The sequence below is a fragment of the Symphodus melops genome, assembly GCF_947650265.1.
Source record: "Symphodus melops genome assembly, chromosome: 8".
In the NCBI taxonomy this organism is placed as follows: Eukaryota; Metazoa; Chordata; class Actinopteri; order Labriformes; family Labridae; genus Symphodus; species Symphodus melops.
In genome coordinates this window covers 11,897,054-11,916,188 of record NC_136698.1, presented here as the reverse complement: position 1 = coordinate 11,916,188, position 19,135 = coordinate 11,897,054, and the positions used below count along the sequence as shown (strand labels likewise).

The 19,135-nt window shown below is 37.7% G+C and overlaps 1 long non-coding RNA gene across 2 annotated transcripts in view; it reads right to left on the bottom strand.

Moving 5' to 3' along the window:
- Positions 1-19,135, bottom strand: part of LOC306828470 — a 94,351-nt gene that overhangs the window by 35,491 nt on the left and 39,725 nt on the right. The window contains exon 1 of one of the 2 annotated variants that reach the window (XR_013779750.1): positions 16,128-16,393. The exons of the other annotated variant lie outside the window; for it this stretch is intronic. This is a non-coding gene — a long non-coding RNA (uncharacterized lncRNA). Of the gene's footprint in view, positions 1-16,127; positions 16,394-19,135 lie in introns of those variants that run through there. 2 annotated transcript variants of the gene reach the window in all.

The following is a 19,135-nucleotide window of genomic DNA, read 5'->3' as shown; positions in this document are numbered from 1 at the left end:
TTTCTCCTGCTGTGCTACATATCTTTATTGGCGAAGTTTTTTTTTTTTTTAAATGGCAGAGAGTAAGAGAAAGAGGGGAAGATAAAAGAGGGAGAGAAAGTTAGAGAGAGAGAGAGAGAGAGAGAGAGAGAGAGAGAGAGAGAGATCACAACACAGCAACACACACAAAGATGGGTCATTATTTCAGCACTGCAGGGGAGACGGTTAAACACTACTTTGTTCTGTTCAATTTGACACAGTGCAATATTACATACAACCATCTGGGTTATACCTTATTTCAAGCTATTTTATGCATCTCACAAGTACGACTGTTTGACTACCCGCCGAGCTGTGTTGTCACTGCACAGCTTGTTATTCTATGGAAATCACACTATCGTTCTCAGACAATATCTGTGGCCGATGTTCATGAAAGAAGAAAAAAAAAAATGCTTTTACAACTTGCATAGTGATTGAAGAAAGCAGACCCAGACACATCACTGGTTCTATTTGTGCAGGGTCACTTTGGCTAGATTCAATATTTCTGTGTCTGGTTTTGGTTCAATTTTTCAAAATTTGCCATCAAATTTATTGTAATAATTGCAGCTGAATAACTTTTATAAAAGCAATATCATTCAGTTGGTTTGGCTCGATCAAAACAGCGCTAGACAAAAAAAGACCAAAATATATAAAAATGAAAAACAAAAAACCAAAAAGACTCCCTTTTGTCAAGAAAAAATGTTGTATCTGATCCATACCTCATTGTCTAATACCACAGTACACTTAATCCTTCAAATTTGAATTTAATCTGAGTTTCATTCAGGTCAGCGTGAGCCAGAAAAACCTTACATTTTTCTTCCATCCTATTAAACTTCAGTTGAATACCAGAGTAGACGTAATGCATGACATCTACTTTAGTAAATTATAAATACCTAAATCTCTAGTAAATACAACCCTACAACAACTATTTGATTGGTCTAAAATCTCCCAGAAACCTCATGTGGTTTGGTGATGGACAGCAGAGGCGTATACCTGCGAAGATGAAACTCATCCCATATTCTAAATGCTAAGTGGTTTCATCGAGGAGTGAGGAAAGGAATAAATATGTGTATGGCTTTCCTCACTCAAATATATTCCTCAAACATGGGCGCTCGCCTCGGTGCTTAGCAACATCGAAGCCGAGCAGATAAAAGGGAAGGGAGAGAGAGAGAAATCGAGCCAGAGAGAAAGAGAGAGAGAGAAATCCTCGCTGACAGCTGCTTTCTCCGTGCTGCTCCGTGTTGTAAAGATGTTACTCTCACAACTGTATAGAGACAACTGACCCATTGTTTCTGTTGTAATTAAAGAGACCACAGCTGAAGACCCCCAGACACACATTGCCAAAGGGGGCTTTCCTCAATTTTCCAGCACCGTGTCCTCTAAGCTGTTAAGAGTGAATGAGTAAAACGTATGTCCGTATTTCAATTTCACAGTTTTCCGACACTGTACTTTAGAAGGAATATTGACTTCAGTTCACAGTTTTTTTCCTAGATTTTTACACAACTACTAATTCAAGTGTTTGTGTTGAATAACGCAAACTTAGAAAAATTATGATATTGACAAATACACTATAGATTGATTTAAATGGAAGCCAAAACCCAGGCCTACTTTAAATTAATATCAAATTCTGTCAAAGTAAACAAAAGAAAGTCCATAACTTGACACAAGAGAAACGTGTTCTTAGCAGAAATAGCAGAGAACCCCCTTCAGCTTCCTCTCTAAATTTGACCTCTTTTGCCGTTTGAGTTGAAAAATGACAAAAGACTGTTCAACTTTGAGAAGACAGTGCTGCAAAAAAGAAAAAAAAAAGAAAAAAGGATTTCTTGCAAGTTAGACACATGAAAAACCAAAAAGCTTTGAGTCAGAAACACAGGTGAAGGGCTCCTCAGCTGTTTAACAAGTTATTTAGCACATTTTTTTTATTTTCCTCCTAAAAACAAAACAGATTTCAAATAGACGTTTTTTCTGTGATTTTTCGTCTTTTAGGTTTAAAGAAGTTGAACATTTTGATAAACATAGTGCGTCACGATAACTAACAAAAACACTGTCATAAGAGCTCAGATTCAGTTCAATTTAAGTTGCATTCATTTGTATATTTAAAAAAGCATCAGAGAGTGTTTTATCTGATAAATGTAAGCACTGTGGCACTGGCTGTGTCAGATTTCAGCACCCACAATCCCGTGCCTCTCTTGTCCACGAGCCTGTGCCTGCAGCAGCTGCAAATCGAGTAATTTCACAGTAGCACGAAAAGTGGAAGACAGGCTTAGCAACAATGTCAAGCGAGATGTGGAATCACATTTATCCATCTGTGGGACTATTTGATACGTATCTGCTTAAGCTTTGAAAACAGACTCTGTGTATATTCCCTCTTTCTGTTGGCCACATAATGGCCCGTCTGACTTCAAACCAGTCGTTTCTAATTAAAGTCCTGGTCTGAGGCAAAGCCACATTCCACAGGCAGCAATCTGATGGAGAGGACGACTGCACATGAAACAAGCGGCGTTACGGCACACTTTGATTACTGAAGGATTCACTGGACGTCAATCATTCAGCATACCTGGGCTCCATTTTTTTTGCACAGTTGATATTTGATATTTCTGATGTTTTTCAATATCCACTAGCAGAGCACATCAATGCATACAGTCAGAAAACACATCAAGCTCTTTGAGTTTCTTTGGTTTGAATGTTAATTTCTGTCTTTTGGGAAACACAACAAAGCACTGAATAAATAGGCATTGCCAAAGGAAAACATTTTTTTATTTTTATTTTTTTTTTTGCGAAGAAAAACAAGCGTTATAGTTAATAGTTTGAGTTGTTTTTGTACCTGTAAAGGATGGATTGGAAAGAGCTCGGTTATAACAAAAAAAACAAAAAAACCTGCAGATTTGTAAATAGCGCTTTTGTCTCCATGCAACCCAACAAATACAAGATGATTGTTCACAAAGCTTGTGCTGCCAGGGGATGACCTTTCCAAATCAGTTCAGCTTCCACATACAAGACTTAGGTGTAAAAAAAAAAAAAAACTTAATAGAGATAACTGACTGTAAACCTGAAAATGAATCGCTCCATTAGCCCGTGGAGGTTTATTTTTTTCTTTCTTTTAATTCCCATCTTTCTCTCTGTGTGTCAGTTATGTGATTATCAGGATAAAACACCAAAGTGTTTTGGCATATTTGAGTGAGATCTGATGGAGGATTTGGTCATGAGCCAAAGAACAAGTGCAACGCTTTTGGTTAGACACAGAAACGTGGCTGTCATAAAGCAAACTATTTCGATTCTGGCTTTGTGTAAAAATGTGATGGTATTCTGACAATTTGATGACATGACTGCTGATGCCAAAAACAGCAAAACATTGAACCAGACAGCAAATGGACATTTTGCACAACTCATTATTTTCAAGTCTTTAAAGTGTTGCATGAATAAACGTATAAGGCCAAATACATCTGGACATAATGGATCTTACGTCTTTCTGTTTAAAAAAAAAAAAAAAAGAGCTCTGCAGATTTGAGAAGGGTTTTTCTGCTCTCTGACAGTTTTCTGATTCTGAGGCTCGTGTTCGCCTTGAGGACAAAACTTCAGATGCACTAAAAGTAGAAAAGTCCTGTAAAAAGTGTTATTTTCTTCTGTTTTGTTTTGAACAGTTTTACTACAGAAAAGACCCTCATGATGGAGCTCTCTAAACAGTGCACATTATTAATGAGCATTTGTGGTTCGTAACAGCCTCACACTTCCCCTCAAGATGACGACCAAAAAAATACTCATTGCTGTGAGTTAAAAATATAAGTATACAACAAACTCTATTTACACTGATTGACAACTAGAACCCCCACCTATGTAAAAAAGCACTGTTGACTATTCTCAGCAAATACTAGTCACGTTTTACCATCTGCACACACACACACACACACACACACACACACACACACACACACACACACACACACACACACACACACACACACACTATGGGGAGTGAATCCATTCTAAATTCATGCGCACCAGTCCATCCCATGCGTACAGATTCACCCCCCCATACACACACACACACACACACGCACACACACACACACACACACACACACACACACACACGCACACACACACACGTCTTAACTGTTGAAGACAGAAGTAACTATACAAAGAAAAAAATTATAGGTTTCTGTAAATATAGTGAACTGTAAACGTAAAAATGTCCCACCTTTCCTTTTGGGAGTGGGTTTTTATTTTGTAGCTCAAGGTGTAAAAATGAACATCAGTCCTTAAATATGTTTTGTTGATTTTCCATGAATCAACCATCTGTGCCTTTGCTGCAAACTCTCCCTGATGCCAGAAACTGTGACAAGGTGGGCAATAATTCAGTGTTCTGTGATTACCTCATACATCAAAGTTTATTACTCAACCTAGAAATTGTACTCGCTGGCACAAGCAAAACAACATATCCATGTCCATTTACCTTCTGTTACTATTAAGTTCTGTAAATGTGATTCCTACATCTCCAGCATGTGTGTAAGAAAAGGCTGCAGGAGCCCTTTTAGTCTGGCTAATGGACATTCACTTACCTTAAACCTAGCATGATGGTATTTAAAATGGTTTGAATCTGATGCCTTTTCACGACCTTCCTAGAAAAACAACACCCTCAGCCTTTTATATAGTTAGTCATTATGCCTGGAACCATGTCAATTGCCCCACAAAACCAGACAAGGTGATTTACAACACCATGCAGCCAAGACCTGCATTAAGTACTCTGTTAGCCAGTTGTAATTCAAGTCGAAGATTTTATTTTTATGAGATAATGTAAAGGTTATGATCACAGAGGAGATAAATAGAAGAGAAATGGATTAGAGAAAAATCTACAATCCAAGAGGCTAGAATAAGAGCAACAACATAAGTGAAGTGTGGTTGGTTACCTTTAGAATGGGAGAATTGTTGACTTGTGGACGTGGATTTAATAGATTCATAAAATACATTGTTGGGCATGGCTGTAAACACTGCCAAGGGGGTTTATAGTGGAAATGTCTGTAGATGATGTTCATGCTGGCTTTGCAACAAATCACATATTTCTTGCTTTTACCTTATTATTTGAAAACGTCATTAGAAAATGCTTTCTGAACTAATTTGAATTATGTTTATTGTAGAGAAGACTCCTAGAAAAGTCTAGATCAAGATTCATGATGATGTTGTGTGTTCTCATCTGTTGGAAACTCCTTCCAGCCTTTCCTTATTAGAATAAGTAATTGCTTCTCAAATGCCCATCATACTCGGGAATATTTTTTAAACTGAATGTGCTGTTAAAATGTCTCTGATATTAGGATAATATTAAAAATTGATTAACAATTTTCTGTGCAATTCAAATCAATTGTCAACCTTTCTATCACTTTCTAACCGATATATTTACAGTCCTCGACACATTGTAACCTTCTCCTGTGATGAATTGGAGTAATGATCGGGCCGAAGCGTCTATGTGCGTTTAAAACAGCCAAAGCAATCTGTTTAAAAATGAGCCAAAAAGCAGTGTGTTAAAACCATCGCTGCTGGATGGGTTGCTTTTGATTTTGATAAATAGAAACAGTTTGAAACCAGTTGCTTCCAAAACCACCTGCCCCTATTTTGAAAAGACTTGATTGACACGGTTTATTATTACGACCTAAAAACCAACACCACATGCCTGTATGGACAAACTGTCCAAACACAGTAAAGATGCCATACAGATACACATTTTAAGTTAGTTGAAGTGGTTTATTAAGGGTTGTGTTTCTATAGGAACAAAGATACACGATAAATCTCATTTTAATCCATACAGTTCCTGTGATGGATTTTAACAACATTATGCAAATTATGTTGTTCATAACATCAGGTGGTACTACAGCAACCTGCACACCTAACTTTTTTCAATTAGCACCACCTTTTTAGTCCATTAGCAACAGCTGTTCAATGTGTTCAACATATAAAGACACCCATTCACATAACTTTCCTTAAACCAAAGGCCATTATTGCTGCTTTTACCAACTGAAGCATATTAAGGCTTCCATCTCCTTTCATGGCAAACGAGATGGGTTGCCAGTTCGTAGAGAGACTAATGGAGACACACTTGTGGGTAATTTACAGTCTCCACTTTACCCAACTCTTTATAATATGGAAACAAACAGTTCTACCACGCTACATTTCAAGGGATAAGATTTTCATGAAGGATACCAATTTGACCCTGAATAAAACTCAGCGAGGTGTCGCTGTAAGGCAACCCTGACCGACCCAAGCATTCATACCGAAAGCAGCCCCCATTTTAAACCATGAAAAGGGAGGGCATGCTGCTTCAGGTACCAAAAAAATACATAAAACACAAGCCAAGGAGCCCAGTTTGAGTGGCAGGTACTTGAATTGGATGGATTCTCAGTTGCCAAAACACTGCCCCTCGATTTGGTTTCAATGCAGCCCAAGATCAGTAATTGTACAAGACAAGAATGACCAATAATGAATAAATATCTGTAATCATTGGGTGAATTTCTTTTTTTTTTTTTTTTGAACAGCAGAAAAATGTGCTTTAACAGCGATTATAGGACGTATCTATGAGGTAGACAGCGTGTCCCAGTGATTCTAAGGACACACTGAACATGAGGTGAGATGATAAATCGACCAAACCTGGCATAATCTCTGACATGGTAGAAAGATCCAAATGACTTTATCAACTATGTTGAGACTATTGCAAAAAATAACACAGGTTTAATATGTTCTTACTCTTTCTGCACTGCATTCTTTATTGCTCTGCTGTACTGTAAGTGATTAACTTTCCTATTTGGCAATATGAAGTTAAGCAGCTTAGTTTTTTTTATATTTTTAGGCGCAACCCGAACTTTCGTCTTTGGAAACCTGCCCCAGGGAGTAGTTATTCTACTACTGACCTCTCATGAATATGAAAAATCTTTCTTGAACACAGGCCTGATTATGATAACACTGAATCTGTACCCCATAAGGGAGATAACGTGAACATGCATAATTTCCTGAATGTGCATTTTTTCTTGTTTCGATGATGAATAGGGAGAGATGTTGTTGCTCATACCTGCCCAACTGTAGCTCATCCTTCTTCCTGTTACCTTGGGCTTATTTTAATAACCTAAAACTCACCCAGCCAACTGTGATCCTACTGTGCACCCTGATGGCTGAAATATGTGTAAACACCTGCACTAATTACCTTCTCAGGCAGATTATTTATGAAATGCATTAAAGCATGTGTAAAACGATTCATTGGTCAGAATTCAGGGCAATTTTTCACTCAACCGTTGAAATGTGTCTCAGCCCAGGGGAGGCAGAGCACGTTCCCAATGAAACTTAACAGCATTATCTCTTGGTGGCTGTTTATTTTTTAAAGCACTGTTTGTTGAAAGAAGGCTAAACAAGATAATCAAACAGGCCAAGATGAGCATGGCGGTATTCTCTAATTCAGACTACACTGATTGTTTATTTTTGATGTAATCTGCTTAATGTGTTTGTAGTCCTGCAGACGTTCAACAAATTTCCCTATAAATAAATGACAATACTTATTCCACACAAACTCCTGAATGTGAATATCTTATGCCGAATTGTGCCTCATAAATATTTCCCTGTTGCAAAGTTTGTGCTAGAGCGGCGTAGACTGAACTGCAGGTGCTGAGTGGAGGATAAAATTAGCATGGCACTCAGCCTTGAGTGTTCAGGAGGACTAATTGAGCCAAAACTTCTCCGAGATCGACATCTCTGATTACATTACATCACCAAAATATTCCCATCTAATAAGGCGGCAGATACTGCTGTGACAATGAACAAGACCAACTTCCACCATGATTAACAATGGGTAATGATTTCTTGTATCTGCTAATTATCCATGTTTGGTTATCTTGTACCACGAGTTACTTGGAGGGTGCCAAATTGATCAGGAAAATGTGTATTCATTTTTCAGCCATAATGATATATGAATCTAATCTAAGTCAAGTCAAATCCACTGTTATCTCATCAGTGGGAATGACAACGGATAATAGATTTCTTTTGGAGATCTCTCCATTCAATTGGTGGATCTTTTAATAAAGCTGATACACTGGATAATTAATTTCATTGATAGTCTTTTACGGATACGAGAAAAGCACCAAACTCTTGCATCACACCTGATAAAATATTCAAGAGCTTAGTCAAGTGTTTCACTTTAGTTACTGCGGGGGTTACAATGCTGCGATGTACAATGGAAAGCACAGAATCGGGCTAATAATATGTGATAATATGTGATATGTGAATCTGTGAAATCAGCTCAGCAGAAATGTAGAAAACTTGCCTCATGTTGAACGTGAGACAAATTTACAGTTACGGAAATGATAATCTGATCTGAGTAACCTGGGTAAACTGTCAGTGTTTACAATGAAAATACGATTGTTTTTTTCTGATCTCACCATGACCAGACGTCACTTGAACCCATGTTTCCGCTACTTAATTATAACCCTAATGTTTAAATGTCCAATAGAGGTTCATATCTACTGAAATTAGGTCTAATATTTCAGACCTTGAGAGGGATGCAATTTTACGAAATTATTGGAAGTATTCACAACCAATAAAAATAATTCGTAATTTTTCAAATTAAATTTAAATTATGAATCATTTGATAAAGACTACTCCATGATCTGAGTGGATACACATTTAATTGCCTACTATCCACTATAAAGAGTCCAATCAATTTTTGTTCTTTGAATACTTGGTGCTGGTCCACTGCTTGTCTAATTCTTGAAAACACCATTCAAACACTGGAACCACAAAGTGCAGCGAGTCCATAAACTGCAGAGTGCAGATAAACAGCAGTCAACACATTTATGATATGACAGCATGCATCATCAAACCACGGTCACTGACAATCATCCATCACATTGGTAGTGCAGTATTTTCTTCATGCTTGGGTTGATCAAAGGTTGTCAAAATCAGACATATTTGCTTTACATATTGGCTTTAATCAGTGTGCACTACTGCTTAAGGAAAATGGGAAAATTGAACACTGTATTGGAGATGGTCACAAAATGAGGATTGTAAAAATGGGCAGAATAAAAACACAGGACATATGAAAATCAATTTTAATACTCAACACCATTCCGTCAATATACACAGCTTTTTACTATTTGCTCACTGTAGGATCTGAAAGTCACATTCCCTGCAAAGGGCAGCTGTTACCAACCTGCAAATCATGTAAACGTGCTTTTCTTGACTCTGCATTTATTAGCGGAGTGCAGCCATGCTCGAGCAGGTGACAGTTAGTCAGATGTGACAGAGTGCAATATTATCCCTCAGACACAGCCTACCCAATTTCAGACACCCACATCATGAGAGGATGATGTGTTTGAATTATTGATACATTCTCAAGGTTGAGTGCATCACGCCTTTTTTTTAAGGGCGTCTGAATGCCATGGAAAGGGTTTTTAGAAAAAAAAACAGCACGCACTTAAGTCTGAAATCACACAATTACAGGCCAATAAGAACACCAACGCTACAAAGTGATAACCCTGTCTGAGCTCGGGAAGACTAGGAGATGTGGCACTCAATGACCACATAGGGCTATGGCTTTGTAAAGACATAGACTTATGACAGATGCATGTATCTTTCTGTTGCAGTAGGAACATTTGATCCATGCACTCTGCGGATCATGGAGGGAGAGTTTGTCAAAATTAACTATGAGGAGTGAATACACCCTGCAGAGATTATACTAATTACTGGAGATGTCTTGGCGGTTCACTATAGGATCAGAGCTCTCTGTGTGTGCAGATCTGTGTCATATGGGTGTCTCTGAGAAGCAAACATACACCCTTATTTGTTAACTTGCATCTTTCAACCAATGCATAAATAGTTCAACACAGACTGACTTATTTTTTTTTAAATTGAGCGTTTAAATTTGTGGGGAAAAGGTTGGTATTCATTCATCAAATCCAAACCTTCACTAACAAAGTCTCAGGGTCAAGCCACCATTAAAACATACACCTTCTACTCGTTTCAATCATAATTTTTTCACCATTTTCTGGATATTTAAACCTTCCAAAATCTATGTAATTGCCCCCGGCTACTTGGCCTATGTGTTTAGCACTTTTAACCCGCTCATCAGTGCCCGTTCAGCCGCCCTGTAGACTCGCCTCCAGGCAGGAAGCCATTTGAAAACATGATTTATAAAAAAATGTGTGAACTTATCCTTGAAAGTGACTCTTCATACTGAACTCCCAACAACTCAAAGTTGTGAGCATAATGTGTCTGTGTTGTCAGCCATATTAACAAAGTGAACACACCATTAAACAATGTCATTAACCACAGACTCATGCTAATGTCTTCCTTTAACTATCAATGACGCTTAGCTTACTGGTCTGAAAGGGAAATCTGTTTTCTGGATTATTAGTCCAAAATAGAAAGTCACTGAGCACTTCCAATGTTGTTGTGTGTGCCGGAGAGGGGAGGGACAGTGCAGTTAAATTGAATTGAAATAATTCAAATGGCAAGGACGGGCAGCACAGGACGACTCGTGATTGTTTTTATTGATGTATTTGTGAGTGGTTAGCACACAGTCAATGAGTTGGGTGTTTGCTTTTTTATTGTGTCCTGTGCAATATCCCGTTTAGCGTGCCCATCTAAATGCTAATAAGATTAAAGCTGCTTCAAAATTGCTCAGTATAACTGGAGTAGTAATTCACTGATTGCTAACTAACTGTAACTTTATGGCAACTTAAACTTGACACGACATCTTAATTTGTCCCTATCGCACTTTGTTGCTGTTGAGCTAATTAATTACTATTAGAAATGTGTAGGAAAGCACTTCTGCATCTTAGCCCGGAGCCTTTTCCATATCTTTTGTCCAACAAAACAATCAAGACTGACCAAAACTTCTGCCAGTTTCAAGATCCAATGAGAATGTTCTTTCCAGGATTCACTCATTTATGAAATACCATCCCATAAAGGCCATAAAATATGACCATACAAACATCCAAATTAGACTTTTTAAACTCGTTTTTGGTTTGATCTGTGATAACAAGGTACAGAATGCTGGATTAGACCTGCCTTTCTTGATGCCACTGTGCTGAAAGATAGAAATCAGAATGTTTGGAGTGAAGACTTAAATCCCTAAATTAGCTGAAAAAATATAGTTGTCTGAGCCTGCGACTTTAGCTCCTCTGTGACATTCTCAATCCTTGGCGATATTAATCAGCCTCGGCCCGTGGGCCCAAACAGATGGCTTTGATAACTTGCTTAAAGCAGTCCAAAACTCCACAGATAGTGCTACAGTAAACTAGACATCCATCTTTGGCTCTATGTGTTTCACTGCAAACAGAGTCATTATGCACTTGGCTTGAGGGAGAGATTCTCTGTCACAGAGCCTAACCCTCTCCTCTCGAGGACTTTGGATTCTTGTCATCAGTTTATCTTAAACCAGACGATTGATACTAATATTAAGTGAGCATAACTGGTTCCAGCCACCTTGAACAATCTGACATTTAACAAAACATTTTCTTTTGTACTGAAAGTGACATTAGACGAGGTTACTTTTTTCTTGTTTACAAGAAGGCCTCCAGAACTCTAAAACTTTGCCATTTCTGCTATATAAAGGTATCTAAAAACATCTCCTTTGAGTCCCCACAAACAGTTCTCCTTTATTCACACACTAACTATATTGTGAAATACTCCAAACCGATCCTTGAAAGTGCAACAATGTATCTGTAAATGCTAAAACATTTGCAAAAACAAGACCTTTGCGGCTTATTAATAACATCATAAAGTATCATTCAAAAACAAGATTTAATGGATGACTTAAAAACACAAGTCTGCTCCAGTTGAAACATGAAGGATGAAATACTGTCAATGCATCAAATAAATTTAAGTATTTTTCAAATCACAGCCAGTTTCATACTAAGATGATTATTTGGCAAACAATGAGGCTAAAATAATTCTCCAGTTAAAGAAAAGGCAAACATTGAGCTCTAAATTAATTTGGAAAGTGACTTTTTGGCAGTACACTCTTTTTTTCTTTGGATTTCTGACTGCTTGACTTTAGAGAACAGACAGTTAGCTTAATTTAAAATCATTCTAATCCATTTCATAAGAACAATTACACATCTCCAGAACGTTTGATAGATACAAAATTTTAATGAGATTCAAGTATTTTGTATGTAAAAGAGTAGCCTACTTAATTTGATTTTACAAGTGAAAAATCCAAATCACTATTAATACAAAGACTACAGGCAGTCTGAAACCCTTAGTCACCATGAAGTACCTTTCAGGTGGCTCTATAATCAAGAACAGCGCTTCTTTAATTTTCAGTGAGGACAGACCTGTGCACTGTGTGATGATCATTTTATTCTTCTCTTAAAAAACTTCAACAACTAGCTTCAAACCACAAACAGCATGTTTTAAGACACAAATCACAGTGATTCACCTGCACTTAGACATCAAACTGGTGAGACACGTGTCAGCCTCAAGGCTGCCACATGTCTTCAGTGTAACTTAGCTTCAACCTTCATGTGGCATCTTCAAATTTCTAATTTGATTTCTAAAAAATCAGTGTGAATTTAAAATGTCCTTCCATGCTCGAGGTTTGGGCAGTAAGTATGCATTTAAAAGTTGAGCTACAGTTTATTTAGGTTGGTGTTGATCAGAGCGTGTATGTAGTACTTAACTCCTTAATATCACAAATATCAAGATCCATATGAAATCAGGACATATACTGTTTATATACAGTATATTTATTTATTTACCCTTTTAATGGTCAACATAGACTTTTCAAAATCTTGTCCAATAATTGTAGTCACTTAGCAAAATACAATTACTGCATGTGGATCCATTTACTGTAAATGGATAAATAAAATAAATAAATTAATGTACTGCCAACATCTGATCAGTGTTACATGTGTATAAGTCACTTTACGACTGTGTGTGTGTGTGTGTGTGTGTGTGTGTGTGTGTGTGTGTGTAGATGGTTTAATTAAGGTATATTGAAGATGTATGAAGAGATGCGTTTTACATTATTTAGGAAAACAATTAAAACGTTCAGTGAAAAATCTCAATAGGGCTGAAAAATCAATCATTCACAAAAAAATAAATAAATCACTGGATAGATTGGTATGATGGCCAAGCATTCGCTTCACTTTGATGTAGTCAGGTGAACTGATTCCCTTTTAGAAGTGACAAAAAAAAAAAAAACAGCTAATGGATTTATGTTGGACTCAGACATGTTGCAAATGCAGTTATAGTTAAAACATGAAGATCAGTTCTATAAACGGCAAGTTATAGCTAACTTGCACTCATTAATGTTTGTTTATAACACATTTGCTATTAAATTATTGAAGAATGTAGTTTCACATCATGTATTTCCATCATAGTGTGCAGGCCTACAGTGAAGAGAACTATCAGGATTGCCGTGATACACTTTGACTGAGACTAAAACCAATGAAACCACCCTGCTTCAAAAAAAAACAAGAACAAGTTCCTTTAAAGAAATCTGTGGCGTACGAACTGAATTTATGACTGTATGTGAAGTCCCTGAAAAAGTACCACTATTTCTCTAAAAGTGAGTAAACAGTCGATGAGAATAGTATTCACATTGATTTGCCCATTACTAGAACTGCCCTCTACGAGAACATTGTGGGGTCCTAGTTAGAATATGAACTTGTTCACATTTGTATAAATGCAACAACAGCATAATCCTTAAAGCAAACACTTTTACAATGTATGATGCCAGTGGAATCACAGTCAGGCTTTTTCAAGAGCCAAAAGCCACATGAGTGACTTTTCCAAGATTTCAAAGATTTTCCTCCCCAAACATTAGAGATCTGGCTCCGTTCCTCTATAAGCAAATCCCTTTTCTCTGTTCAGTGTTACAATCACGCCTAGATATGCATCCATTTAATACAACTGCAGCTACACCCATACACTGAAATACGTTTTATAACTCCAATTTATTTTTCATGGCAAAAGCTGTGGCTATTAGGCTTGTATTCAAATGAGACATTTGGCAGAAAAATATATTTTTCTCGAAAGATGTTAGTGTGTTTGTTTGGTTTTTTTCTTCTTCTCCAGAGCGAGCTATATACAACTATTACCAACACAAATGGGACACAGCCTCATGGAATCCCAGGAAACTGGGCAGAGAGTAACGGGTGGGCAGATGGGCAGTGGATAAAGTCTTTTATTTTCTACCACTGAGCAGGTCCACACCTTGGATAATAGGAGCCAATTCAGTTCAGCCCATAAAGAGGTTTATCAGTTCCTGTCAGCATGCCCTGCAGGGGTGCGGCGACAAATAACAAGGTAGAGAAAAAGAAAAGTGCTAGGAGTCCAGCTCTCCCTAACCTGTTTTTCCCCCCCTTTGCCAATGACATCTGCATTTTCAAAAAAACACATATTTCCGCTCATGACTCCAGATAGGAGATTAGAGAGTTAAAAGTCATGTTTGCGCTGCATGAGAAGGAGATAGGGGAGTCACGTGATCCTGAAGAAGCAGCTTCAGCTCAGAAACGTCACAAAATGTCAAGCCCTGCAAAGGCGGCAGAGAGAAATACCTTCCACAGAGCGGTATAGGCACATCTCACAGGGATTACCTACTCAAAACTAAAACTAAGCATGAATATAATAGATAGAGACATGTGGTCAATCTGAATTAAAATAGTATAACAGGATTATGATACTTTAAAAAAAAGATACTATTATATTTACATTGCTGCATTACAATTTATGCTGCTAAAACATTTGTTTTTAGGTCAGTGAGTTACACAGGAGCTCTCAGTATTTCAAAATGTCTATTTCTGGGGAAAGACCCTATTTTAGAGCTCGAGGAAGAACAAACCATGTCAAATTACAGCTCTCAGTCTGATTCGACAGGCTTGTCACATCCAAACTACATTTCTGTCTCCTACCTGGCTGGATTTTAAAACAGAGAGTGTATACCCCGAATGAAACCTCTGGAGTCGCTGTCAAATAAAAGCTGTTTTGTTGAAAAAGTTGCAACTGTTCTGAACCTGCTGCTTTGGATTGAAGGAATAGCTTAATGCTAATTTTTTCTCAACTCTTAGTAAACTTCAATCTAAACTGGCTTCAGCAAAAGTTCAGAAAGAGATCAGCAGGAGTAGGAGGAAAATGATAAGACAATGCTTTGAATTCATTACTGCAAGTTCTGCACAACATTTACCAGGCCTTTCTTTATGGTGGCTAATTTCGTTTTTTCCATGCAGGAAAAGAAGAAGGAAAAGAATTTGGGAAGATGCCAATAATAATAATCATAATGGGACTGGATTTTTACCAGTAAGTCCAGAGCAATTACTCTGTAAATGGCCTTTCTCTAAGCTAGCACCTCAGCAATAAATGACATCTTGAAATTAAAAATAACACCAGACAGATAACAGCCTGCACTTAGCTGAACAATGTCAAAATATGAGCGCGGCCTGTGCATTTCTTTTTGTTAGGTTAATAATGCCATATATATTTTTAAATGTATACACCCATTTTATTTGTATTTTTTTTCTCTTTTTTGGAGAGTTTTGGACTCTCAGTTGTGAGAGCTTCTCCACTGAACTTGCCTCATGCTGGAATAAATTGGTACCATATGGTGTGATGACAGGATCACTCAATCTTCTGTGTACCTGAACACCACATTAATCATTTTTTGGGGGATATTCTCTCCCTTTCATCACACAGGAATTTCCAAATAGCCCCTTGCCTTTTTTTCTCGCACACACATGTAGTGGATTTACATACACAGGGGCTAAACTCTGCCCTTGTTAGGAGCCAGAGCTTTTGACCGTTTGGTTCAAGCTGGAGCAAAAACAAAATGTTAAGGTTAGGTGTCAGGTGAGACTTCCTTCCTGTTTGACATGTTGACATACTTTTAATGTGGTTGAGAACCAGGGGCATGTTTCAAATTAACTTTTGTCTTTTACTTTTAAAACAAAACAAAACAATAAATTGTTAAAAGAAAAAAAATGTAAACAATTCATTTTGAGAAACTTTTTTCTTTAAAAATTGAAAAATGTGCTGTAAATAACCGACAAGAAAATGATTTGAAAATGGCTTAATTTGACCCCACTTCATATCAGAAATTAAAAACCAATAAAAGTACATTTGATTAGTATATTTGCACCTACCTTGATTAAATGTTTATGCTGCAGTTCCAATAGGTACATTTGAAGGCATTAAGCTCCTTCCACCTTTTCAGACTAAGACTTTTTAGACAGAGAAAGGTGAAGTGAGTAAAAAAAGGGTGAAGTGGCCCAGAGGTGAGAGAGACCAAAGAGAGAGAGAGGGAGGGAGAGAGCGGGAGAAATGGGACAAAAGAGAAAGAGTGGTCTTTATAACACTGTCCGCTTGATGAATCAGACATGTCTTATTTGTTGGCTGCACTGCCAGGGAATTTGCATTGATTATTTTCCCCTCAACAGATACATTTAAATCAATGTGGCACAGCGCGGCCAGAGAAGTGTGAGAAAATTGTGCGAGGCACACGGTGAAGCCCCGGAGCTGTAACCCTGGTCAGAAAGGAGGAGCCACAGCTCCCCCTTCATGCCAAACAGATGAGATCAGGAGTAAAAAAAAAAAAAGCAACAGCGAGGACAGCACCATCTCTGATCTCGCTCTGAAAAAACAATCCCTTCTCCCTGTGCCGTAATAACATTTCAATGGGCTAATATGTCTTCATTATGCTGCAATTTTTCATATGCAGATGTGCCAAGAAGTGTTTCCCCCCACTTTTATAAAAGCCAGTATATTGCTTCAAGTTTCTCTGTGTGGTTTGTGCTCCTTTTTTCTTCTATAAGTTCCAGAAGTTTCTTTTAGGAACTGCTTTTTTGTGGTTCAAAACAAAGCTCCATGAAACTAATGGATATTTTTTTTCAGAGTAATAAGTAGTTTAATCAAAATCCATTTATAATATTTTGTAGGGGGACACTGTTACAACTTACTGTACTATAATGCCATTGTAGGGCATAGATAGATTGTAATTTAAAAATAAATCACTAATATGCATGTAAATGCAGAGAAAGAAAGTGTAATAAAATAAAGGGAGCGTTAGCTTTTCTGGAGTCTTTTTTTAAAGTTTTTTCAAAGGATAAAAGTTAAAAACAAAATATATATACTGTATATTTATATGAGCTGTATATTTCAGTTGAACATACATATGCATACATAAATCACAAATGTGATCAAATCACAAGTAAGCTTACAATATTGCATGTCATGTTTTTTATAGAAGCAGTAGTCATGGCTTGAAATACTTCCTACACATATTTAAAAAAAATTTTGTAGGGCCCACTAAAGATAAAAACAAAATGTTATTGTGATTAAAAAAAACATGAATTGCATCATTATTTTCCCCAAAAATCTGAGGTGACAAATATCCCACATAACACTTTTGTTCAGTAGGAGGGGGAAAAAAAGCATTTGATCATCTGATATCTGCCAGAGAAAAAGTAGGTTAGGTTATTTATTCTGAGACAGAATACTCTGGCTTTAATGCAGAGCCAGTGTAGAGCTGGATCACTGCTAATGCTTCATCACAGGGTTTAGCTTAAATCAAGCTTTCATGGAAGTTGAACACTTTAGAGGTTTTTGTCTCCTCTAATGAAGTCCTGCACTGCCCCCTTGCACACACTGCGCAAGACATTATGCAGGGTGCAGGACGGGACATGATATTTTGGTAACATGATGCCACTAAAGCATTTTTTATTTTGATTTTAATTTTAGTGTGCTGAAACAAATACCAACTTTTGAAACACATCCGAGCTCTTCTTTAATAATAAATTCATACCTATGCTTGTGAGCTGTAGCTGCTAAATGATATACATTATAATTGGAGAGGCTACTTTTAACATGCACTACACACACTTACACCTCGCCATATCACTCCCACCTCCATATCGTCTCTCTCTCTCGCTCTCTCTCTCTCCTTCCACATCTCATTGATAATTTCTCCTGGAGCCTCAGCCTCTCACATTGAGATCAAAGAATGCTGTCACACACACTGCCAGTAGAGGACGGGGTTCAGGAGCATCTCCCTACAATATATTATTTCTCTATGGATGATGAAAGCATGAACACCAGGGGTGGAGATGACACTGTTACGAGGCAAATGCAGTAGGGGGCGTTACGGTTGGGCCCCCCTCACAGGGGATTGGTTTGCTTGACAGGAAGAGGAACAAATGGTTAAGGCTGGGGCTGTCCTACAAACCAATTCTCTCCTGGGTTTATTATTATAACATTAAAATATATGTAAATAAACTAAAAAGCAAAATCAACCTCTTGTCATTGGTGTAGAGACATTTATTGAAAATGTACACAACCTGATACAAAAGGGGACTATTGTGAGGAGTCTCAAATAGCCACAAACAGTAGTTTCCTGTACATTCATATAGAAATATGCTAAGTTATCTCACTGTCTCCTTCGTACATGTTCCATACATCCGTACGTACATTCTTGACTTTTCCCTGCACGGAGAAATAAAAGGAAAAAGAGGCTCTCCAATATCTCCTGACTGTCTCTCCTTTTTCTCTGAAAGGCACATCTTAAGTCAGACTAAAGCGTACACTCGTGTCTCCCCTAGGGTGCAGTGGCAGTGGTGCAGAAAAAGTGAACTGCAGAGGACCCCACTGTTTAGCAAACACTCCTACTGAGGGGAGGAATTAATTATTCAGAGCCAAGGACCAAGGCAGCCCCATTTGATTGCACCACAAAAGAAAGGTCAGAGCTTTTCATATGAGGAACCTCCTGGTTCAGCACCCTGTCAGCTAAAGAGAAGGGTACAGTATGTAAGTCTGAATGGCAGTCCGGCTAACAGCTCAATTAAAAGGACAAGGAAGTCTTCAGAACATATGTGACACAGGGAAGCTTTAACAACAACAAAAAAAAGGGTGTGGATGACCTGGATGATGTACTCAGCTGCTGGGGGGATATTTGTAGGTTGAAGAGAGATTTTTACAACTCTACAGAAGTTCAAGTTTTTTTTTTCCCCCAAGTCCTGCGATGCAAAACCAATGCGAAAGAACTTGAGACGATCTGAGTGAAAAGCAGTTTATGTGCAAATCATTTCCTTTTGAGGCAGGACGTTTAACTGTTTGAATAGTAGGTAATAATGGAATCTTAAAATGACTTACAAATTAT